Source organism: Nelumbo lutea, chromosome 5 (genome assembly GCF_056320005.1).
Source record: "Nelumbo lutea isolate HS-2025 chromosome 5, American lotus-T2T, whole genome shotgun sequence".
NCBI classification, from domain to species: domain Eukaryota; kingdom Viridiplantae; phylum Streptophyta; class Magnoliopsida; order Proteales; family Nelumbonaceae; genus Nelumbo; species Nelumbo lutea.
In genome coordinates this window covers 83,484,093-83,510,563 of record NC_142688.1, presented here as the reverse complement: position 1 = coordinate 83,510,563, position 26,471 = coordinate 83,484,093, and the positions used below count along the sequence as shown (strand labels likewise).

General features: G+C 39.4%; 1 long non-coding RNA gene across 2 annotated transcripts; it reads left to right on the top strand.

Moving 5' to 3' along the window:
* Nucleotides 1-4,801: 4,801 nt before the first annotated feature.
* On the top strand, nt 4,802-26,202 carry LOC148853163 (uncharacterized). 2 transcript variants are annotated; one of them, XR_016099453.1, is made up of 4 exons: nt 4,837-4,972; nt 6,683-6,797; nt 6,905-7,010; nt 25,862-26,202. It is a non-coding gene; the product is annotated as an uncharacterized LOC148853163 (long non-coding RNA). The 2 variants fall into 2 exon arrangements; XR_016099452.1 differs by lacking the exon at nt 25,862-26,202 and having other exon boundaries at nt 4,802-4,972; nt 6,905-7,157.
* The last annotated feature ends 269 nt before the right edge of the window (nt 26,203-26,471 follow it).

Genomic DNA, 26,471 nt, shown 5'->3' with positions numbered 1-26,471 from the left:
CGGCGAAGAACCAACAGTACTTTTCCAGCGGTGAATGCTCCCCTGTTCCCTGTTCTTCCCGTCTTCCTCCCTCACCTTCTTCTTTTTCTTCTTCTTCTTCTTCTTCTTCTTCTTCTTCTTCCAGCGAAGAACCAACAACTTTTCCTTTATTTTCCTTTGTATAAAACCAAACACTGGAAACCCATCCCATCCCATCCCATCCCATCTTTTCCCATCCCACCCAAATCTTCCCACAAACCAAACGGAGCTTAAAGGATTCATGGTGCTGGAAACTATTAATTCATTTATTCTTATAGAAAAACTATTAATTCATTTATTGCATTATCCGATGAGCTGCCAAATGAAGACACGTTTTTCTTTTATATTGATCATGTTCTAATATAAACTATAATCTGTTTTTGGAACTTAGATAAATTGGCAGCTTAAACCAACTGCAGAGGAGTCGAATATTGATTTTGTCAGAGAGTTATTAGAAGCGGAAAAAGACAATTTGGAGGCCCTCTCTACATCGAACCACTTATTAAGAAATGATGCAGTCAGTGATGTGGGTGTACTGCCTTTTTTGCTTAATTATATTAATTTTATATACTTTTGTATCCGTTAGAACAACACAATTTGTTCTGTTAGTGATAACTGAAAACTAAAGGAACAAAACTAAATGTTTTTTTTTGGTGAAAACAAAACTAAATGTTAGAGAAGCAGGTTATAAAATTGGAAGAGTCGGAAGATATAGTTGGAGAATTACTGGAGGCTCAAAAAGACAATTTAAACCTTCCAACATCACAACTCTCTCCTACGATTGCTTCAATCGAAAATGTAAGCTTCCCTTTTCTTATTTTTAGGGGACTGATTTGGACAATTCCTGGTTTTGATAACCTGGGCATGTTCCTAGACTAAGAAACCACTATTTGTAGTGTCTTTCATTTTTCTTTTCAGTAATACTTTTTGACTAATGAATAGGGGTATACTCCCTATATATATATATATATATATATATATATGAAAAAAAGGAATTTGCCCAAATCACTTTCCTTTTTTTATATACTTATTTTATTCACTTTAGAGCATATTTTATTTTGTTCATGCAGGAGGATAGCTTAAGAACAAGAAATCAGATATTAGAAAAGCAGAACTTGGAATTGAAAAAGGAGGTAGACTTCTTAAGAAAAGAAAATCAGAACTTAAGAAGTCAGCTCTCGTCCGTAGGTAATCTTGCAGACCGTCTAGAAAGAATATTATTTGATGGAGATGTGAACAAGGAGAAGGAAGAGACATCCACTAATTCTGTTCCATGAAAATTGAAAAGGGTAAAAGAAATTAACGTCCATGTTCAACAACATCGTTCCTATTACTTTGTTGGGTTTACATTGGGTAAGGCTGTTGGTTTGTATATTAGTGACTGGATTTGGGATTTGGGAGGTGGGTTTGTACATCATTCTTACATCTCCCATTTTTATGAGATTGTTTAATGACGAGGAAAAATAATAACAAATGAATTAATTAGATGGTTGGATCCTCTTCCTCTGGTTAATCAATTGTTAATCGTTAAGGTGTTGCCAAGGACACAAGACAGATTGGGGGGGGGGGTTCGTGGAGAAAAATGATTGGTCGCACAGCTTCAGCTTGTAAAACAGCTGGCAAGTTCAGGCAATCCATTCTCAGTTTTTAGGTGAGATTCAAAAACTATTCGAAAGTTTATTCTACTCATTCTTGGCATGTTAAGGCACCTTTCCTGGTGAAATACGTATTCTGACATCTTAAGATACCTTTCCTGGGGCTAATGATGTAAAGCAGTTGGAAAGCAGGTTTACCTGGAAGTGAATTGCAATTTTGATCGATAAAACACTCAGTTGCAGGCACCCAAACGATCACGGGGTGATGGTTTCAGCAGGCACCCGAACGATCAGGAGTGGCGACTACCGTCCTCAAATGGAACCCAGAAATGTGCTATGATCCTCTCTTCTTTCCTTTATCCTCCCTCCACCTCCATAACTCCATTAGGGGTGTTCATTAGGAAAAGGCTATAATGAACACCTTGGGTCAAACTTCCATTAATTTGCTCAGTGTACATCTCATTATGAAGCATGCCACCTGAAAAGATGGGGGAATGGAATGGATGTCTCGTTCATTCACTCGTTTGTTGAAATCCCCTTCTCCCTCCACAGTAGTAGTGCCTCTTCGTCTTCGGAGGCTTTAATTCATGGCCAACATACCACGTTGCAGAGGCTAGCACTAGTAGCCAAGGTTTAAAATATGGATATGCTTGATATGCTGGACCCATATCGGGTGAATTGATACAGTTTTTTAGGTCTTTATTTTTTTATTTTTATTTTATAATCGGTTCAAGGGGGCCGGTTTAGATCTCTATCCCCTGAACCGGTCAGACCTCTGATACACCTGCTATAGGGGTATATCAGAAGGGTCTCGGAACGATACTATCAGTCGATACGAGCTAATATATATCAATACTTTGAACCTTACTAATAGATATCTCTCCATGCAATAAAAAAATACTGATGTAGAATCTTAGGATGAAAGGGCCTTTGTCTTCAAAAAATTAAAAGGAAAGGAAATTTTTTTTTTTTTAATCCAAAGGTTTCCCATGGAATTAAACTTTAAACAATTGGATGGGTGGTCCAGTGGAATTAATTAAGGTTTTATCATCCGTTTAACTTTACATTTTGGGCAACCTCTCTGTAGTCTCAAATGAGACCTATTCAATTTTTCAACTGTGGGTCGTGATTCGGAATTGGAGGAAGTTGCAATATAATTAATTAGTTATTAAGGTAGACGGTACTTGGGAAATCCCATAAGCAAGTTAAATAATTACTTATGTAGTAAACCGACTGAAGATACTTCAGACCGTACGTATTCTGTCCGCACATTGTATGGTTTAATTGTTATTCTACTTATACCCCTTGAGCAGGAGTTAATGAGATCTGGTTCTTTTGCGGGTCCCAAATCCCAATCCCATCTGTAGTGATTCGAGCTGTTGTGATGATTTTGTCTAACATCCCCTTCTATCTAATTAAAATGAAGGAAAAAGAAAAAGCATGGGCAAGCGAAGTGATGAACTTTATATAATACATGATCAGTTGATCACCATTTCATCTCATAGATATATAATATCACTTACAGCTTCATGTTTATTCAACGTAACCGACGGACAGTATGCTGCAAAGGAGCAAGCTTTATATAATAAAACTATCAAGGAGGCCGTTATTACTTGTAATTTTATTGATATTCTGTCCTCGCTCCATTCATCCATCATCAGTTCACCCTGTAAAAAAATTAATAAAATATCAGGCCAAACAAATCAAGGAGAGAGAGAAAGAGAGAGAATGAGCAGGTACGTAGCATACTTGGAACAGTCCATATGAGTGCTTATTTCGAAAGAAAGATGGAGTCCGCATTTAGTGGGAAGCGATTTGACGAGATCATCATGGAGGCCAGAGACACTGGCCATAGTGTCGACAATGCATTTGCAGGTTTGCTGACGATCGGTTTTGGTGGTGGCCATGGAGTTGACATGGTCGACTCCGTCGCAGCATTCCTTGGGTAGGCTCCCATCTCCCCTAAGATATTTGAGGCATGGTGCTATTGAATTGATTACTTGGTCGCAACTAATGGTGGCCATCGTCCTATGGGGCACGGCGTCTACCACCAACCATGATGCCGTTAATATGCTTATTACCACTACCGCAACCTTTCTGCTAACCCCATAACCACCTGCCATGTCGTCTTTCTTTAATTCCTCCCTCTAAACTCTTCTCACTCCTTTTGCTCTTACCCTTCTTCTGCTTCTCTTTGTAATGATAGATATCCTCTGGCGCCCTTCCTAAGCTTGTTTATATAGAAAAGAGAAGGAAAGGGAGAAGATGTGGAGATGGAACGGTTTCTGAGTTTTCAGTGTCGTTTAATCAATTAAGGCCAGCCCAAACATACCATGTGATGACTGATGACCACGAGCGCGAATGCATGTGAATCGTTATCAAGATTCAAAAGGGAGAAGACGCTTTAATTATTTCATCTCATGTCATGCACCAACCAATATTGGATCGATTCCATCGGGTACGCACAGAAAGTTACTTTCGACGAAGCCCAGATGCTCTCTCTACTCTCTACTCTAATATAATTCTTCCTTCAATCCTCTCTCTTTCTCTCTCACACACACATCATCTTACTAGGTTTGGTTGTGTACGAGCATTACCTACTCGAAAGTAATTGACAAATAGAGAAACCAGCTGAACTCTTTTTTCTTCTGAATCCATACAAATACCAAGTAGAAGAAAGGACGGACGGACCAGGATTGATCCAGATCCAGATGGATCGAAATATAAGGATGTCCGTTTGTGTGTGTGTAATGTTCAAAATATTGTAAAAGCAACAGTGAGGCTAGGTTTCTAATTCTGCTAAACCTAGGACGTAGCTTTCGCATTTCGGAAAGGAATATGAGAGCATCAGTACTATTCTTGAATGGTGCCACATCACACATTTTTATCATGTTTAGAATTCGTGGAAACGTAAGTGACGTAACACAGAAAGTCAGAAATCGAAGGAGCATTGCCTCTATTTTAAATAAAAGATTTTCTTAAAACCCTTAAAACACAGGACACAGGTGTATCTGCCTTGAAAGTATACACGATACCATAAATTTTTATATTCATCAAAATAGGAAGAAGTTTTGGGCTTTCTCCCGCTGCATCCAAATGAACCCCGGATTTCAAACTTTTTGCTATGGTTTGGGGTTGCCATATCAGTCTGTTCTCTTTATAACCCCATGTGGCCCTGTCTTGAGGGAGCCATGCTTGTCAATTTGATCTCTATTGGAGGTAGATATGATGCGCCGTGTGCTGAGGATTTTTCCAACTGTTATGGTTGCAATTTATGTTGGCCCAAGTTACAATTTTACACTACTTTGCATCGTTTTCAAAACCGGACCGGACGGTCGGACTGGAAAAACTGGAAACCGGTCAGTTTTCTCCAAAAATCGGATTTCCTCATAAAACTGTTTATTTTCGTCAGTGAACTGTTGATCCGGACGGTTAACCGTTCGAACAGTTTTGACCGTTTTTTACTTTTTAAATTTTTTTTATTATTTTGTCAAAATGAGCCAAGCGTTTGGTTCGAACAATCAGGCCATTTGACCTGGTAACTGGACCTTTGACCGGTTCAGACCTGGTCGGTTTTAAAAACCATGCTACTTTGAGCTCGGGTTTTTGGGTCGGATCCACAAAAGTCCAATATGAGCCGGTCCAAGTTGCACCCTCTACTGATTGTATTTCTCGTGCTTGTGATCTGACCGAATGCAGATTTAATTCCATCAGAATTCAATTATATTATAATATATTTTGATTTTAATATATAAAATATAAAATTTAATTATATATATTATACTACATATTAATTAAATATTTAATATTTAATATTTATATTAATTTATTATATTTTTTTAAAAGTAATTATTTTTTATTTAAAAAATGAAACAGACTTAAATATGAGTCCAATATGAGATCTTCAAACCTCACCAGATTATGGAACAAATTCAGGTATCTAGGGGTGCTCACGGATCGGTTAATTGAACTGTGGGGCTTTTTTTTGGAACCGAACTGAACCGGTAAATGAAACTGAACTAAAGCTAGTTGGTTAATCGGTTGACCGGTTCAGTTAACAGTTAGTTTGGTTCATCGATTTTTCAGTTTTTTAATTTTTACAATATATATTATAAAAATATAATAAAAATTATAAATATATATAAACTATTATATTTTAAATAATAAATAATATATCATATATCATATATTATAAATATAAATACATTTATATATATAATACATATTTATTAACTTATAATATATAAAAAATATAAAAAATATAAAAATATATATGCCAGTCAGTTTGGTTAACTACTGATTTTCTATATTAATTAACCAAAACCAAATCGATACCTTCGGTTTTTTAAAAACACCGAACTGAAACCAAACCAACTAGTTCAATTAACCGATTTTTCAATTCGGTTTTGATCGATTCGATTTTTTGATTTTTTTGCTCACCCCTACATGTATCAGTTTCCATTGGAAGGATGGGATTCGGATGTTGTTAAATCCGATCCATTTGCAACTCCTAGACATGTATGATCGGGTCAGCCACAGGATCCATCCATGTTAAAACAACAAGTGCATTCTTGATCCGCTCAATGAACGTTTTTCCTATGCAAATACAACGTTAATGGTGTGGCACTGTGACAAGCATTTAATTTTGTTATTTGGTTTTGAATCAAACATTGTTACCCAAAGCCCATAATGTACTTGCTTTAAGTCAGCCGGGTGCCGGGACAAGCAATGCAAGCTTTTGGCAAACATCGTCAGGCCCAACCCGGGCAAATAAATCTTGGTTTGTTGTAGGGGTTCAGTTTGGGCCGGCCTATCACAAGCCCGGATTGATATATCTCACAATTTTACATGAGATGAACTTAGATTTTTGGATTTTGGTTGGGATTGTGCAAAGTTCCGGAATTTAGGCTCTGTTTGACAAATCTTTTTGAAAGATCTAGTGGGCTTTTAAAAGCTCGATAGACTAAAAACCGTTTTCATTAAACCAAAAGATAAGACCCCTAAAAGACCGTAAAAGTCCAAAATGGTCTTTATTTGAAAAGCTACAACTGAAGCTTTTGGTCTATTAGGGATTTTCACCTACATCTAGCAAAAATTCGAACTCAACGAAACATCCTTCATTCTCCACTTTCGAAAGTGACTGAGAGGAACTTTGCCCCAAGCGACTGAGAAGCATCGACGCAGGTAGTTCCCCTTTTAATTCCTTCAATCTTCTATTTTTTTCATCGTTCCATGAATTTCCCCTTTTTCTTCTTCTTCCATCAAGTACTAATAGATATCTTTTCTTGTAGGAGGCTAATTACTAGCTGTTCTTCACCGTGTTCAGGAATAATCAACTGCCATTGCTCTTATTATTATTATTATTTTTTCGGATTCCATTGACACATTAGGCTCCAGGTTAGGGCTTAACATTTGTTAGTGTTCTATCATCAACATTTTTTGATGTCTATTTACATTTCAAATTTCTGCGATCGAAATCATATATACATCTCAAAAAAGAAAAAAAAAAGAAAAAGATAAAATAAAAATAGTTGGCATAGCAAATGATTCAGTCATATTAGAAACCCTCGTTTGATGCGGTTTGGTGAACTATTTGTTAGAATAACGTAACCTATTCCAGCTGCTCCTGTTATTGGATCGTATGAGCCATCAACATATATGTAGGCTTCAGGATTTTTCTCGGGGTGTTTGGTGAACTATTTGTTTATTGCTTGTGGTTGTCCATAGGGTCCAGCTTTCTGCACCAGTTACAGGGGGATCTAAGACGCTTTGTTGGTGGATTTTTGCATTGCACATGTCCCATATGCGTCTAAACAGAATGAAGAATTTTGAAATATAAACCTGTTTGATGTTAGGTGACTTGCCCTGCACGTTAATGTTAAAATTGTAATTTAAGGTGGTCGTGGAGAGTTAAGGATTTGATTTCCATTAATCTTACTCAGACTCCAAGAAATGGACCTTTTAGGGAGGTTATAGTTAGTATTGATGATACTGTAGTTGGGGTTGTCTGGCCTTCTACTGTATATACACTGGAGGGATCAATCCTCTGCTATGGAGACCCATCTCTGGAATTGGTTCTTTTTTTGATCTCTCTTCATATGATATTGATATTATTCCATTCATAGGAAAAGTTTTGGATGGAAGGCAGCACCAGTTAGGGTTTAGTGTAACAAATGCTCTTAGTGTGTGGTACATAGATGCAAATTTGCACGTAAGGTCGGATAAACAAAGTGCTAGAACTAAAGGAAAGTTGATTAAATATGATGTCCAACCTCTACTGATCACCTTAGTTTCGGACTTCAATGGTTCAAATGGAGATTTTCTTACTACAACAAGTAGGTCTTTTCTTTTGGCTGGATGGGTGAAGTCTTCTCATGGAAACATCACAACCCAATCACATCAATGCTTTGCTTATAGGAACACAATGAAGTTTCGGAACAATGGGAATGAGCAGATTGCGAATAAAACAATAGATGCCAATTCCAATGTTTATTCTAGGCTCCCTTCTCATTAGATTTTATTGATTTATCTAGAAGGTTTACCCTTTATTTGTACACTAACTTTTTGGATCAAGGAAATGGCACATCGACTTCAATTTCAAACCTGCCCTTAAGATTCAACCAGCAATTGTTTTCGCATGGCCCATTTGGTTTCTCAAGGGCAAATCTCATGAATCTGTAGGCTGCACAGGGTTCTAAGATTGTAATGGGGAGTTTGGTAACTGGTGGTCTAGGAAGCACTTAGCAAGTAGTTACATATGATGGTAAAGATGGATGCTACTTCTCAATGAGGAGAATGGAATTGCAAGAGTTTCTGCACATACAAATGTCAGTCCATGCGTGTGTCGTCATTTACATTTATATGGAATATAAGGCTATGTTTGATTGTAGTCTAAACTTCATTCACCATGGTCTAGATTCATGGAAGCGTAAAAGGGATGAGTGTAAATTTTGGTTTACTTTTGCTTTATGTAGGCTTCCCTATCATTTCCTGCCCTTTCTTTCAAACTAAACACAGCCTATGAAAGAGAATGGAGATAGGAGCTGGGTTATCTGTTAGAGTAAGTAGGATGCAAGATGATCTCCACTTTATATGAGAAGTAGAGAAAGAACTGAGGTAGCGGGAAGTTGGTGCAAAATTTGCATCAGTTTTTGGGATGTAAAGTTTACACTCATTGAATGTAAAAAAGACAAGAGAGTATAGATTTTGTATCAAGTAAAATGAAAATCATAATTACAAACAAACAAATAAAAAACTGAACCAAGTACGAATTTTGCTCTGAAGATTTGCACTGCAACAAAAAAAGGACAAAACAAAGGGTTTGTTTGGAAATTGCTATCATAAAAAAAAAATGAATATACTAAGATAAAGTTCAGTATTTAAGGTATTGGGTTTAAGTTTGTATAATTTTTTCAATTCTGTAAGATTTGGGCTGTAAATTCGACTTGGTTAGCTATAGTTGAACATTAGGAGATGGAGTACAGTGGAAAGGTAGATAAAGCGAGAAGATCATAGCATGCATGAACTGAACTAAGGTTAATGGGCCTTGAAAACTCTAACGGAAGTGACCGGTGAGCTAAAAAGTAGGGTGCTCAATCTCTATGAAATTGTTCCGATTATAGTTCTCTTAAAAAGGTGGACCTATTCCATTGAGGGTTGGAGTAAAGTAGTTGGTGGGAAGCTCAAATATCATACTATTGACCGAGACAAGTTTTTCACAAGACAAGACAAGCTCAAATTTCACTCGGAGGAATTTACTTGCCTCAGATTTACATGATCAAGAGAAGCAAGTTTAGATCTATCAACCTGGTTGATTATTGGTTGCTCCATTTGAAATGCTATAGTGAAGCTTTGCCAATCAAAATAAATGTTACAGTTGAGATTTGTACATCTTTATTACTATTTTCTAGTTACTTTTCAAGGATATCTAAGTTTACATTTAGTATTGATTTCAGACTAGATTGAAAGATACCTACTTTCCTCTTGTATTGGGGTCTCTTCCCCTTCCTCTCTTTTTAAATAGACTAGATTGAAAGATACCTACAAAAAAAGTCAACGTCACTTTTCTTAATTAAATAACTGCCCAAAATATTGAACTCCCACTGAAGATGTTGTGAGGAGTGAAATCTAAGACTGCATTTTTTTGCAGAATGGCCACTCTCAGACCTGAACCTATGTTCTAAACTTCTAAGGTTTGTAACCCTTAGGTTTTACCCTTGCACCAGAAATGGTCCAAGGTTCTAGATTGTTGTCTACATATGAAGGGGACAAATACAGACACATAACTGCTGATATGTTTTGGGCTTCTACGGTAAGACAAGACGTGTAGTTGTCTTTTGATAAATTCCAGACTTGTGTTAAATAACTATTTTACAAGAAAGATAGAGGCCTTCATCATGGGATAATACTGTTTTCAAAGAACCATATACTGAACCTTTCCTCCTATGTTGTTACATTGTTGGATGCATATTATGTGTGTAGACAAGAACTCTTACCATTATTTACCTTGTGGTTCAAGGAGCTTATGAATTTGGGAATTCTGGATATAGTGAAAAAACTATTTGCTACATAGGTGGGTGTCTAATCCAACCAAAGATAAAAGGTCTTGCTCGAGTGAATAATTTGTATATAGTGATGAGTAAGGTCGTCTCCATAGGGATTGAGTGGATTTATTTTCAAGTATACGAAATTGGGGGTTATAAAGATAAGGAAAATAAGATGAAATAAAAGAAAATAATAGAAAGCAATGATCAAATCGATGGGAGATAAATTCTGGTTGAAGGGACAAGTTCAGCTTTAATTATTATCATTGATCATTGATGCAAGGATGAATTCATAGGATATGAATAAATTGGTTATAACCATTAATAAGCTCTAACAGCCAGCCTCTACTCGTATTATTCGACAACCAAAACAAGTTCTTTGATTGCTTCTCTTATTAATAGACAGTCCTAAACAAACTCTTAGGATTTAATCTATTAATAACATTAAGAGGGGAGAGACCAAATTCTGGTCAACAATCTCACAAGCTCAGACCGTTTAAACCAGATCATATATTTTCCTAACATAGATCAAAAACCTTTTTGTAATCAATTTATGTTAGTTGTCACCATGATTAAACCTACCAATCATATACAAAACTAGTGGTTCAATCGGCCATAGATTATTCTCATTGAATGAGCAATGGCGCTTTCTTGCTTAATCAATAACAATATTCTTCACATTTAATTGCAGAAAACATATGAATACCCATAAACAATGATCTGAAATAAAAATCAATTAGATCTCACAATGTTTATAGAATCAAAGTTTTCATAACTCTTCAACTAGAAATTAAAACCTTACAGACACTTCATGATGAAATCACAGCTTCCAGATGAGAGGGAGTGAACTCTGCTTCTTCCTCATTGGTTGTTGATTGTTCTTCTTGAAGGCTGAAGCTCTCTTGGAGGATTTGATGATGCCCTTGGGTGCTAGTCCACCCCCTTTATATAGACTTAGGAGGGAGTTGTCTCCTGTTCCTCTAAGGAGTTCAATTTTCTAATAGATAATGCCTAGATTAGATCTAATCTACTCCTATCTCTTGATTGGTAATCTTAATATCTTTTATCATTCTAGAAATACAATAGAAAATTGAATCTGATAGGACTCTTTGATGTTTCTTATTCTTGCATTTGTATTGGGCTTCCTCAACAAATTGGGCCACTGCAAGGCTTCTCTGTGAACTGGGCTTCTTTGTGAATGGGCTTCTGTTGCGAACTGGGCTTCTCTACGAATTGGCTTAGACTTCGGGCTCGATTTTGACCTCGATGCAGTCCGAATCTATCAAAACTCAAAACATGAAAGTTGTAGAGTTTATCTTTATCTTTCCAATGCATCTTGAATCATCTTAATCGAAGTCCGGATGGGAGAGTTATGCCCAAATTATCATGCGGTGCCGAAACTGTACAAAATTACCCGATTAGCCTTGTTTTTCACCTAATGCCTTTTTTTGTGCCCTAAATCGAAATACAAGAATAGTGAGTCCAATTAGGCACTAAATAACTATAAAAGACTGGAGTAAAAATATTATAATTTTTATTCTCATTAAATCAAGTTATTTTTTCATAGGTTCCTTTTTCATTTGATACATATATCAAATTTAAAATATTGCATTACAAAATGCAATGCATGAGTTGTAATATTTTTGCTTGTTAGTACATAATAGTAAAAAAGTAAAAAACACACACGTCAAAGTAAAAGGCAAGGGACCTCAAGATGAATAAAATGCTATTGCTAATTATCTTTGATCATTGCAAGACTGAAAATTCATGCTCCTCATTAAAGGCTGCTTCCCCTTTAAAATTTTATTTTATTGATTTCCTTTTGTTGACCGTTAACTTCTAGTTATTAACTAGTTATTATTTTTCTTATTCTAGTTATTAAGTATTTCTAAAACCTTTTTAAATAGTTTTCTTCCATATGATCTTTTATATAGGTGAATGCATAAGTGGAGCTTGTAAATGATAACTACATATGTCAATGTGTAAATATGTTATCTTGTATAGGGAAATGCATGAATGAGACCCATTTTAATATTTTATGTAAGTAAATGAGTAAATGGGAACCACAAATAATATTTGCATGTTTGAATCGAACCGTATCGGCCAATACGTATCATTCTGGTATAAGTCCGATACACGGAACACATAGAAATTACCTATAGCGTTCATTTTCGTATGTATTGGTTTGTATCAGTCTCTGTATCAGATTGTTTCAGGTCTGTATTGGCTGATACGGTTCTGAAAGATATAGCCTAAAACAAGTCCCCTTCTCTCTCTTTAACTTCATTAAATTATATTTAGGGTCGAATTAGCTCTCATTAATTTTATATTTACTCCTATAGTTAAGTGCAATTCTCTCTCATTAATTAGTTAATTACTCTTATAATTAATGCATAATTTTTAATTTGAATTTCAATTTTAGCGCCTAATTAGAATTCTCTTTTCATTAATTTCGTTAATTAATAACCCTCTTTCTCATTAAATTCATTTTTTTTAGTATAAAACTATAAACTTAGCAATAACAAGATTCGAACCTTGGACATTAGGCTTTAACAACTAGAGGTTTACCACTAAGACACGCCTATTTGCTTGTTATAGGTTTATGTATTTTTATTTTTAAATAAATTTTCTCTTTTTCTTAATGTGTGCTTATCAATAAATGTTAGAATTAATTATTAAAATTTATGTATTAATAAGGATAAATTATATTGATTGTTTTAAAACTAATAAATATCAATATACATTTTAGTTTTTTTTTTGTTTTTTCACATTTTAGTTATTCCATCATTTGTGAATAGTTACTAAGTGTGTCCTGATATCTTGAATTTTATATAGACCATTAAATTATAGTTTTTTTTTATTACTTTTAAATAACTTATTTACAATCATATAAAACTTGTAACTATCGTTCTTAATATATTTTTAGGATTTATTTGAGTTTTTAGCATATTTATACGTATCTTGATTTTTCGTTCGTATCTATACATATCCAAAGTATATGCCTCTTAAAATTATCTTTCCGATACACCTTATGTTTCTGATACTTTAAACCTTGGTTACTATAGGTCCCACACATGAACATTTAACATGTATGTAAGAGGAATTGATAAGTATGTTTGCTAAACGGTCTTTCGATCTTTTTAGCTTTTGAAAGATCTTTAAAAGAAATTGCAACCAAATGGTTTTTGGTCTTTGAATTCTACCTGTGGAAGATCGTCAGTTTTTTGAGGTCTTGAGCTTTTGGAAGATCTTGAAAAGACTTGCCAAACGCCTCCTTAGTTTTTCAAATGGGCTTAAGTCTAATTCTTAGGTAGTCTATGCCTGAGATAGTTCAGACATGACCTTAGCCCAGGCTTTAGGCCCAAGTTGAACTAAAATCCAGATCAGTCCGCCCGACTTGCCCCTACTTGTTTAACGTTGGGGTTTTACGTCAAGTTGCCATTGGTCTCGGGTTAGGGTTTGTGACTATTGAAAATTTAACAATTTCCCCACCCAAATTACACCCTAGTTTAAACCGTTGAATTAACGAAAGACAAGGTTTCTTATTCATTGAATAAAATCACATCCTCTATACCCTTGATACAGAAAATTTTATAAATAAATATTCAATTCTTTTTCTTTGAAACATTTTTCATTTTTCATTGAGGAAGGTATCTAATTACTCTTCCTTTATTTTTGTAAGAAAAAGAATGATTAAAAGGTTCACTAACTAATCGTGAATGCCGACTAGCTTGCGCATTGACAAATGAAATGATGTCAAACAGATTTCTGTGTAATGAAACATTTCCGACTAAAAGAACTCATTATTTAAAAGCCCATAAAGCTTCATTAAGTGATTTCGATATAGTATTCTGGTATGGCTAAAAATTGTTTAGAAATTTTTGTGCAATTAAAGTTTTGATGATCTGAAATAGTATATCCTCCAAACAACCAACTTATCGATGATTCTGAATGGACTAATTTATTGCTGGTTTGTAATATAGGTAAAAGATAAAAAGGACATAAAAAGCAAAAAAAGAAAAAAGAAAAAAGAAAAAAGAAAAACAAAAGAATTAATGGAATTAGCCATTTAGGAGACGGAACATTTTCTCCTTATGACTAACAATACCATGACTTGTAATCAAAGGTTTTAACCAGTGGTAGAGTTAGGAATTTTCTTTTGGGGGGCCAAGTTGAATAAGAAAATGGGATATAGAGTAGATGAGGTGGGGTTTGGAGGGAAATGGGGTAGAAAGGATTGTTCTTGGTCGACATAAACAAGGAGGAAAAGATGCAGTTCTCGGAAGTCCCTCAGCTCCCCCCACCTACAAGGAGGAGGAAGAGATGGAGTTCTCGGAGGTCCCTCAACTCCCGCCACCTACAAGGAGGAGGAAAAGATGGAGTTCTCGGAGGTCCCTTAGCTCCCGCCACCTACAAAGAGGAGGAAAAGATGGAGTTCTCGCAGGTCTCTCAGCTCCTGCCACCTACAAAGAGGAGGAAAAGATGAAGTTCTCGCAGGTCTCTCAGCTCCCGCCACCTACAAAGAGGAGGAAAAGATGAAGTTCTTGCAGGTCCCTCATCTCCCGTAGCCTACAAAGGAAAGAAGACCACCTCATGCTGAGGGCAGTCGGATTGCGCCGCACCAGGGAGCTCCAACATTCTCTAAGGCATCGACCGCCTAGTAGGGAGTTCGCTACCAGGGAGTTTGCCCCCAGGCAGTTCGCCTCCAGGCAGTTCGCCGCCAAGGCAGTTCGCCTCCAGGCAGTTCGCCGCCAAGGCAGATCGCCCCAAGGCAGTTCGCCACCAGACAGTTCACCACCAGGCAGTTCGCCACCAAGGCAGTTCGCCCCAAGGCAGTTCGCCCCCAAGTAGTTCGCCACCAGGGAGTTCGCCTCCAGGCAATTCGCCTCCAGGCGGTTCGCCACCAAGGCAGTACGCCCCCAGGCAGTTCGCCCCTAGACAGTTCACCATCAAGGCAGTTTGCCCCCAGGCAGTTCGTCACTAGGGAGTTCACCACCAGGCAGTTCGCCGCCAAGGCAGTTCGCCCTCAGGTAGTTCGCCACCAAGGCAGTTCGCCCCCAGGGAGTTCGTCACCAGGCAGTCCGCCACAAAGGCAGTTCGCCACCAAGGCAATTCGCCACCAGGCAGTTCGCCACGAAGCAGTTCTCCCCCAGGGAGTTCGCCACCAAGTAGCTCGTCACTAAGGCACGCCACCACCGGGTCGAATAACGAGGTACTTTGCCAAAAAATTTTACATCACAAAAAATTGGTACGTGGCCGAAAACGGTTACATCAATTGGCGCCGTCTGTGGGAACCCGCTACAAAAAGCTAAGTTCTCATCCTACCAAAGCTAAGTTCTCATTTTGCCAAAACTAAGTCCTCACTTTTTAGAAATTGAAGCTATCGCTTTATAGTTTGCATTTTTTATGAACTCAGAGACTATGCAGGGAGCTAACGGACTAAGTAGCTCTACCAACATTACTTTCAATTCAGATAATGCCACATTGGTCCTCTCCGCAAGGTCCCCCCTACAAAGATGAGCTCTTTGTGGCTTCCGCGGGAGTTGGTGGCCAACTGACTACATAGGCACCCTTACTGGTCGAGCCTTCCAAGGCTCCCGTGTGAGCTGGCAACCTAAAGTTAGTGGTGTTGCCCCCGAAGGTCGAGCCCCTAGTAGCTTCTTGTAGGAGTAGGTGACTGGCATTACGAAGCTGATACAGGCCAAGCCTACGGGCCACATTACTGCTTAAGACCCGGTCGCCTCTCCGGCACGGGCAAAAGTAAAAAAAGAGTAGACTACGAGTCACTCCCAAAAGCCTACGGGCCACATTACTGCTTAAGACCCGGTCGCCTCTCCGGTACGGACAAAAGTAAAAAAAGAGTAGACTACGAGTCACTCCCAAAAGCCTATGGGCCACATTACTACTTAAGACCCGGTCGCCTCCCCGGTACGGGCAAAAGTAAAAAAAGAGTAGACTACGAGTCGCTCCCAAGAGCCTACGGGCCACACTACTGCTTAAGACCCGGTCGCCTCTCCGGCACGGGCAAAAGTCAAAATAAGAGAGTAGACTATGAGTCGCTCCCAAAAGCCTATAGGCCACACTACTGCTTAAGACCCGGTCGCCTCTCCGGCACGGGCAAAAGTCAAAATAAGAGAGTAGACTACGAGTCGCTCCCAAAAGCCTACGGGCCACACTACTGCTTAAGACCCGGTCGCCTCTCAGGCACGGGCAAAAGTCAAAATAAGAGAGTAGACTACGAGTCGCTCCCAAAAGCCTACGGGCCACATTACTGCTCAAGACCCGGTCGCCTCTTCGGCACGGGCAAAGTAAAAAAAGAATAGACTACGAGTCACTCCCAAAGCCTACGGGCCATACTAGCAATTGGATCAGCACTTACTAGCTCATCGGCTTACGGGCCAAAAGAAATCTACTCCCTTCGCTGAGTTACTATCAGCTCGGGAGTGGGGGGCTATTGATGAGGGCAAATTTGGCCCTCCAGTAAAATTGTGACACGTGGCACCCCGTGACAAATAGGAAAACACCCAGCCAACAAACTTACGAAGTTGGCGACCCACCCGGGCACATGTCTGGCCGGGCTGGCGCGACCTGCGCGCGCCTGCGCGAACTGCGCGCGGCCTGCACGAACTGCGTGCGGCCTAGCGCGCGGCCTGCGCGACCTGGCCGACCTGGACCAGCCTAGCGCATGATCCGGCCAAGGCGCCAGCTTGACGACCTGATCTAGACACTGTCCCGCCGACTGACACAGGCGCCGACCTGACGACCTGGCCTAAACACTGACCCGCCGACTGATGCAGGCACCCCTCTGACAACCCGACCCAGGTGCCGACCTGGCCGCTTGACACAAGCGCCAGCCAGACGACCTCGAGGAGTTCACCACCGTACCCCGGTTCTGACAGGATGCGACGAGTCTTACCGTTTGGAGGCTTTTCACCCACCTAACCTGCGAAGACTCCGGTATATAAAGACCTCACCCCCCAAAGGGGAAGGGGATGGAAAAGAAAGGGAAGTAACCCTACTCTCTAGCTCTCTCATATTATCTTCAAAGCTCTCTACAATAAGAGTGCTAACTTAAGCATTGGAGAGCCCCCACCGGGAAAGTACCCCTGGGACCTCTGATTCAGTTCTCGTAGGTCCTTCAGCTCTCGCCACCTACGAAGAGGAGGAAAAGATGCAGTTCTCGGAAGTCCCTCAGCTCCCCCCACCTACAAGGAGGAGGAAGAGATGGAGTTCTCGGAGGTCCCTCAACTCCCGCCACCTACAAGGAGGAGGAAAAGATGGAGTTCTCGGATGTCCCTTAGCTCCCGCCACCTACAAAGAGGAGGAAAAGATGGAGTTCTCGCAGGTCTCTTAGCTCCCGCCACCTACAAAGAGGAGGAAAAGATGAAGTTCTCGCAGGTCCCTCATCTCCCGTAGCCTACAAAGGAAAGAAGACCACCTCATGCTGAGGGCAGTCGAATTGCACCGCACCAGGGAGCTCCAACATTCTCTAAGGCATCGACCGCCTAGTAGGGAGTTCGCCACCAGGGAGTTCACCTCCAGGTAGTTCGCCTCCAGGCAGTTCGCCGCCAAGGCAGTTCGCCCCAAGGCAGTTCGCCACCAGACAGTTCGCCCCCAGGCAGTTCGCCCCCAGGCAGTTCGCCCCAAGGCAGTTCGCCCCCAAGTAGTTCGCCACCAGGGAGTTCGCCCCCAGGCAGTTCGCCTCCAGGCAGTTCGCCACCAAGGCAGTTCGCCCCCAGGCAGTTCGCCCCCAGATAGTTCGCCACCAAGGCAGTTTGCCCCCAGGCAGTTCGTCACCAGGGAGTTCGCCACCAGGCAGTTCGCCGCCAAGGCAGTTCGCCCCCAGGCAGTTCGCCCCCAGGCAGTTCGCCACCAGGGAGTTCGTCACCAGGCAGTCCGCCACCAAGGCAGTTCGCCACCAGACAATTCGCCACCAAGCAGTCAGTTACCAAGCAATTCTCCCCCAGGGAGTTCGCCACCAAGTAGCTCGTCACTAAGGCACGCCACCACCGGGTTGAATAACGAGGTACTTTGCCAAAAAATTTTACATCACAAAACATTGGTACGTGGCCGAAAACGGTTACATCAGTAACTCTACAAAAGTGTAAGTTACCAATGGAGATTGACGCAGCGTGGAAGCAATGGAAACTGGGCTGGCTATGAAAGCACCAGGCGATCACTAGCTTCTAGCGAAGAACACCAAATTCTCTAGGAGAGAGAAAAGGTGGCAAAAATTGGAAGAAGAGAACTTGAAGAAACTCTGAAACTATGAAGTATGAATTGATGAATAATTCTGGGAGAATAGCAGTATTTATAATACATTTAGAAATTGTAAAAGAACTAGGAAAATAACAAGTAGGATAGATCCAAATATCTAATCTGATAGGGTCGAACTCTTCTTGGTTTGAGCTTCCACTGTCCGATCTCCCTTGATGCATGACTCTTGGATTATCTTGCTAATCTTGATGCTTCTTAGAGTTTTGGAATTCTGATATAGATTTCTTGATAATCTTGGAAGAGTCTTGATAATCTTGGATTCTTGATAAGTCTTGGAGTCTTGGATTAAGTTTTGATGGATCTTGAATTATCCTTTCTTGACTTATCTTGGACTCTTGACCTTGTCCTAGGAGCTGCTGCCCCTAGGGGTGAGATGGGCCTTGGGATGGACCTCCATCATTCTCCCCCACTTGGAGAGAACTCGACATCGAGTCGTGAATAGGATAGGCAAGTGTTATATCTGGCAAGTACCGATGAAGGTCAGCAGCGTTGAAGGTCTTGGATATACTCATATGATCTAGTAGGTCCATTATATAGGCATTATCATTAATCTTCTTCACGATCTTGTATGGACCATACTTCCGAGGCTTCAACTTGTTGTAGGTACCTACGGGATTCTTTCCTTTCTTAAGAAGACCATAACCTCATCACCTACATTAAACACTTGAGGCCGTCGGTGCTTGTCTGCGGCCATCTTGTACTTGGCGTTGGATTGCTCAAGCTTCTGCTTCACGGCCTCTTGGATGGACTGGATTTGTTCTGCCATCTGTTTTCCTGAGATACTGGCGCTGGGTACTCTGGGTAGCTTCACTAAATCCAGTGCATGGTTAGGGACCTTCATGTACACGATGGAGAATGGGGATCTGCCTGTAGAACTGTGCACTGCATTGTTATAAGCGAATTCAGCCTGGGCTATGGCAAAGTCCCACTGTTTTGGCCTCTCCTGACATATGCTGCGAATTAAATTCCCTAAAATCCGGTTTACCACTTCCGTCTATCCATCTATTTGCGGATGGGTTGTACTGCTGAAATTAAGTGATGAATCAAACAACCTCCACAGGGTCATCCAAAAGTGACTAAGGAACCGTGTGTCACGATTTGATGTGATAGTCTTGGGCACCCCATGCAAGTAGACAATCTCCCTGAAAAACAATCTACCTGTCGCGGATGCATCTGCTGTTTTCTTGCATGGGAGGAACGGGTAGGGGCATGGACAAGTCTTCCCATATAGCAAGCAGACAATCTCCATGAAAAACAATCTGGCTGTTTGCGGATGCATCTGCTGTTTTCATGCATCTGTTGTTTCCTCTGGGTCTTTGGCAAGCCTAGCACAAAATCCATGGACAAGTTTTCCCATATAGCAGTAGGAACGGGTAGAGGCATGTAGAGACTTGTGTTCTGGGTTTGTCCCTTAGCTGTTTGACAAACATAGCACCTGCTTACAATGGTAGACACATCCCTTCTTAATTTCAGCCAGTAATATCGCCCCTTAACTACTTCTACTGTTTTATCCCTTCCCAAGTGTCCTGCTAATCCATCCCCATGCAAATCCCTGATGATCTTTTCGTGGAGGGAGGTGCAAGGGATACACAATTGTTCCCCTTTCATAAGGAACCCATCATAAATAAAGAAGTCCTCTGCTGGCTACTTATTCATGCATTTCTCCCATACCTGTTGGAAGTATTCATCCTGGGCATATAAGTCTTTCAGACACTCAAAACCCACAATCTCAACACTGAGGGTCTTAGTGAGAGCTACACGCATGCTAAGTGCATTAGCCACTTTATTTTGCTGTCCTGCCTTATACGCAATTTTATATGGGAACTTGTCTAGGAAGGCAGACCATCTAGCATGCAAATCACTTCTTAATTACTTTTGCCCACTAAGATATTTTAGGGCCTGGTGGTCAGTGTAGAGAACAAATTCTTTTGCAATTAAATAATGTTCCCATGTTTTCAGGGCTCTAATCACAACACAAAACTCCTTGTCATAGGTGGACCATTTTCTTTTTGCTTCACATAATTTCTTACTGAAGAAAGTAATGGGCCTCTTTTCTTGGGACAATACAACCCCTATGCCAACTCTACTGGCATCACATTCAACTTCAAATAATTTATTAAAATTTGGCAAGGCAAGAATAAAAGTAAAACATAAATTTTCTTTTATGAGAGCAAAACTTTGCTCTTGTTCTTCTCCCCATTGAAATTTACCCTTTTTCAAACATTCAGTAACGAGAGCCATGATACTACTAAAATTCTTAATAAAACTTCTATAGAAGGTTTCCTACCCATGAAAGCGCTTGTCATCTGTGATAGTGGATGGGGTCGGCCACTCCTTAATGGCTTACACTTTTTCTTCATCTACTTTCACACCATCCTTGCTTATAATAAATCCTAGGAATAATAAATTATCATTCACGAAGATGCATTTCTTCAAATTAGCATATAATTTATTTTCCCTCAATGTTTTCAGGACCTCCTTAATATGTTCCACATGCTCAGTGATAGATTTGTTGTATATGAAAATATTATCAAAATAGACTACCATAAATTTACCAATGAAGGGGCGCAATACCTAGTTCATTAGCCTCATGAATGTGTTGGGTGCATTGGTTAGTCCAAAGGGCATGATTAACCACTCGAACAAGCCATCTCTAGTCTTGAAGGTTGTCTTCCATTCATCTCCGGGATGGATCCTGATATGATGATAACCACTCCTGAGATCAATCTTTGAGAAAACTACAACTCCATTAAGCTGGTCCAGCATGTCGTCTAGCCTGGGAATAGAAAATTTGTACCCAATGGTGATCTTGTTAATGGCCCTGCTGTCGACACACATTCTCCAATTGCCATCCTTTTTAGGTGTTAATAAGGTAGGTACTGCGCAAGGACTCATGCTGATTTGAATGTGTCCCTTTTTCAATAATTCTTCTACCTTTTCCCGTAAGATTTCATTCTCCTTAGGACTCGTCCTGTAATGTGGGAGGTTAGGTAGACTGGCACTTGGAACAAAATCAATATGGTGCTGTATGTCTCTCATGGGAGGGAGTTCATTTGGTAACTCCTCTGGAACTACATCATTGAATTCATCCAATAGTCCCTGTACTTCTGCTAGAGTTTCATTTTCATCATTAACATCTTATCCTTTTACTACTAGCAAATGTATTTCATGAGTATCCTTACATTCTTTAACAAATTCAGCATGATGATGGGTGATGGTAAGGAAATTCTTCTCATGTGTTTTTGGAGCATTTGTAATATTTCTTTTAGCTATGGGTAACAAAGTATAACGTGTACCTTCTTTTTCAAGTTGGTAGGTATTCTTCCTACCCATGTGCCTTGCATCTTATCAAACTGCCAATGCCTCCCTAACAAAATATGGCAAGCATCCATATCAACAATATTACAATATACTTCATCATGGTACTTACCAATCTAAAAAGGTACCTTGCAGCCTTCTTCCACTCGTACGCCGCTTCCTTCCTTGATCCACCCAATTGTGTATGGGTTGGGATGTTTTTCAGGGATTAGCTGTAATTGTTGGATGATATCCCTACAAATAATATTTTCCTGACTGCCACTATCAATAATTAAATTAAATAATTTTCCCTTGACAGTACATCTGGTACGAAATAATCTGTGCCTTTGAGAAGTATCCTTATTTTTTTGGGACAACATTAATTTTCTAACCACACAAGTATACTCCTCATGTTCATATGGACCCTCTTTATCCTCCCCATCAGGCCCACAGTATACCTCCTCCTCAATATCTTATTCTTCCTCCTTTTCTACCATATTAACTACCTTCCTCCTGGGACAGTCATTGAATCTATGTCCAACCTCATTACGTTTAAAACATTTAATAGGAGTAGGCCTTGCATAAGGGTTACTGGGTTTTGGAGGCTTGGAAGGGTTACCTCGAGTATGTCCTCTTGTAGTAGCTTACCGGTGTTACTTGTGCTTGCTGGGTGAGAGGGTTGCATTGTCGGGACTGATTTGTTCCTGTCGACAGTTGCCGGTTTGTTGTCGCTCCCACTGTACCGACGGTAATTATCACTGCGTGCCTTGTCTTGGAACATTAATTATGCTTTCAAGGCTAGGTTCCTTGCTTCCTACACACTAAGAACTATTTGTATACCAATTTTGTTCCTGATGGACGGTCTTAACCCGCTCAAATATCGGGCTGCCTGTTGGTTATTACTTTCAGACAACTGGTTTCTTTTTGCTAATCTTAAAAATTCTGATGTGTACTCATTAACACTACGTGAACCCTGCGCACACCGCTGATAAGATTCAAACATATATTGTTCAGAGTCAGGAGGTAAAAATTTACCTCTGATTAACTGCTTCATGCACCTCCAGGTTTGAACAAGACCCTTCCTTCTCTGATCCAGGTCTCTCTCATCCGTTCCCACCAAACAGATGCGCCTCCCTTTAATAGAAAAGTTACCAGTTTTACCCTTCATTCCTCTGGTATTTCCATGTAATCAAAGAATCTGTCGACTTCTGTGATCCAATCTAGAAGTCCTTCTATGCCAAGATCTCCACTGAAGGTAGGAATATCTACTTTAAGTTTGAATTCATCATTATTCCTACGGGGATTGAAATTACCTTGATTGTGCCAAATTCTGCTATTTCTGTCATTGCCGGGAAGAACTGGAGCACCACCAAATTCGAAATCATCATCACTGTCATCGTCAAGAACTGGACATCAAGACGCAGTAGCGATGGGTGGTTTGTCGTGGTTGTCTCCTTCGATCTACTGTGGATTTTTCCGATTCTGTGGGACAATCTCCCGTAACAAGGTTCGTAGTTACTCAGTCACCTCTGCCAACTACTGTTCGATGTTACGTGTGGCCGTGCACTATTCTTCAATTGCTCTCCAAACAGTTGGGAACCCCTGATCTCCGTCACGGGGTGGGTTGCGACTGCTACCGTCTGGGTTGGAATGATTGGGCAAATTCCCTGCTTTGATACCACCTGACATAGCGTGGAAGCAATGGAAACCGGACTGGCTATGCAAGCACCGAGCGATCTCTAGCTTCTAGCGAAGAACACCAAATTCTCTAGGAGAGAGAAAAGGTGGCAAAAATTGGAAGAAGGGAACTTGAAGAAACTCTGAAATTATGAAGTATGAATTGATGAATAATTCTGGGAGAATATCAGTATTTATAATACATTTAGAAATTGTAAAAGAACTAGGAAATAACAAGTAGGATAGATCCAAATATCTAATCTGATAGGATCAAACTCTTCTTGGTTTGAGCTTCCACCGTCTAATCTCCCTTGATGCATGAATCTTGGATTATCTTGCTAATCTTGATGCTTCTTGGAGTCTTGTTGGAATTCTGATCTAGATTTCTTGATAATCTTGGAAGAGTCTTGATAATCTTAGATTCTTGATAAGTCTTGGAGTCTTGGATTAAGTTTTGATGGATCTTGAATTATCATTTTTTGACTTATCTTGGACTCTTGACCTTATCCTAGGAACTATCGCCCCTAGGGGTGAGATGGGCCTTGGGATAGGCCTCCATCATGTGCTTCTAGCCCAGAAAGGATATAAATGGTAACTCTACAAAAGTGTGAGTTACGAATGGAGATTCTCAGTCAAATTTAGAAATAGCTGAAATAGGAAGAGAACCTTTTAAGAAATATTGTACATATGCAACTGCCTATTCTTTTCTTTCTTTCCCTTATTAGTTCATTCCTTTGTGTATATATTGTACCCCAATCTCCTTGGTCAACATATACATGAAATACAAGTTCCTTGCATTGTTGAGAATTGTTCTTTGTTTTTTCTTTAACTATATATATAAATTATAAGTTCAGTACATTTAATAAAAATAAATCAAATTACAAAAGTCTACAATGATCAATAAAAAATGGTATAAATAATCGGGCCGTGAGAAACAGTAAATAAAAAATAACATAAATGAGAGGTGTAGCTTGACCGGCACAACATTTTGTATTTCAGAACCAACCGCAGTTCAATTTAGAACAAACCACACCCCTAAGGCTTAGTTTGGAAGGAGTACAAATACAAATATGTATAGCTCCATTTAAAAGGAATACAAATAGAGTGTAAAACCTTGTATTTTATATGTATTTATACAGTACATATTTGTATTTATACTCCTTTCAGATTAAGCTTAAGGCTTAATTTAAAAGCAGTACAAATACAAATATGTAGAATTTAAACTTTGTATTCTATATTATGTTGTATGTATTTATAATGTATATATTTGCATTTGTACTCTTTCCAAACTGAGCCTAAACAAAATGTTTGGCCATTGCTCGTTTGAGAATGTGTTGAAACACACCAAAGCTACACCGCCTTCGTAGATGAAAATGAGTCGTCGTCGTCGTCTTAAATCTTTATTGTCCGGAATTAAATTGGCCGGCCCTTTTTTTTTTAAATTTGTGGAGACCATTTCACTTTCCTTGCATAATTCCGTCCCTCTATGACGAGTGACGACGGGCTAGTGGCTATAAAAGTGCTTATTTCTTTATCACAAATTCACAACTCGGACGTCTTAACGGTCTTAGACCTGACTTTGACCCTCTGCGTTTTTTGTTTTTTTTTTGCCAAAAGAACTCAGAAAGCTAGACTCCGTTTGGTTCATGGAAATAAGGGTTTGGAATTGGAATCGAAATGGGCTATTCTGATTCAAGCTGTTTGGTTGGGCAGAATCAGAATTCCATTCTCATTTCTGCTGGAATGACATTCCATTTGAAGGAATGGCCATTCCTTGCCTCTCATTTGAGAATGAGATCTTATTCTTGCTGATTTTAGATCCCATTTCTATTCTTATTTGAACCAAACAGACTATGGGAATGGATCATTTGGATTCCGATTCTGGTTTCAACTATGAAATCAAATGGACCCACATTGATTAAGTAAATTTTTCATTACAAGAGGATCTTTGGACAGTTCTCATTTTTTACTACTATGCTATATTTATATGCATTATATGATAGATTGGTAGTTCATAAGCAGCCCTATTAAAAAAAACAAGCATGTTTGACCCTCTACATTAGACCCCGTCAATGGTGCTTGGAGTGTGAGTTAGTGGTACTAGTTTCCCTCGTTAATATCTTTTGGGCTGGTATGGGTTGGCTGTAGCTTGTAGTTCAGTTTCATTAATAAATTTAAGGGTGTGTTTGGTTTGAGGGAAAAAATAGGAAAAGGAAGAAAATGCCCGTTTTAATCTCTCCTTTTGGCTAATATCATGCATTGTGAGTACATTCGGTCAGTGTTCAATAAACATTATGGCAGCTGTATTAAAATTTTGTTTTAAATAATTTCAAGAGGCTGAGGACAGAAGTTACAAAATTTCATAAATGACCCGAAGTGACGAAGTTTCTAAATTTACCTCATTTTCTATTGTTTTCCTTGTTCTGTTATTGTTTTTTTTTTTTTTTTTGACAGATATATAAAAGAAGTTCACATTGCTACTACTGCAGTAAAGATTAGATTATGCGTTGGAAGGGGAAGTTTCATCCAATCTAGCTTGTTTCTTTATTTTTTATTTTGGCGTCAGGATATGAAGCTAGTGGGAATATCTATTGCTTTATCCCCAAATACACAGACTATCATAGACCGAGAGACTCTGTCTCTGTTACCAAGGTTTTTACAAGTGTACATGTATTCTGTGTCTTGTCCAGACAACCAAATTTTATGGCCGATTGTTCTCAATGGACTATTTGCCTAGGCTAAAAGCAAAGAAGAATTAAGAATGGAATAAGGATACCGATCCAATTATTTCACCTTATATTTATGCATTTATAATTAATTTCATATAAAAACAACACCATGGAAAGGCTTAACAGAATTATTCACACACAAGAAAGATTATTCCATGGTCGATCATGGCTATAACCATGACCTACCACCAAAAGCTTCCACACAAAAAGAAACAAGGCAACACATGAAAAGAAAAAAAAAAAAACCTAGCTAGAGGAATTGACTCGATCGTGCATGAGAAGCTAGGTCACTTGTAATTTATTTATGACAATCTCGGTCTTTCTGCTTGTCATTT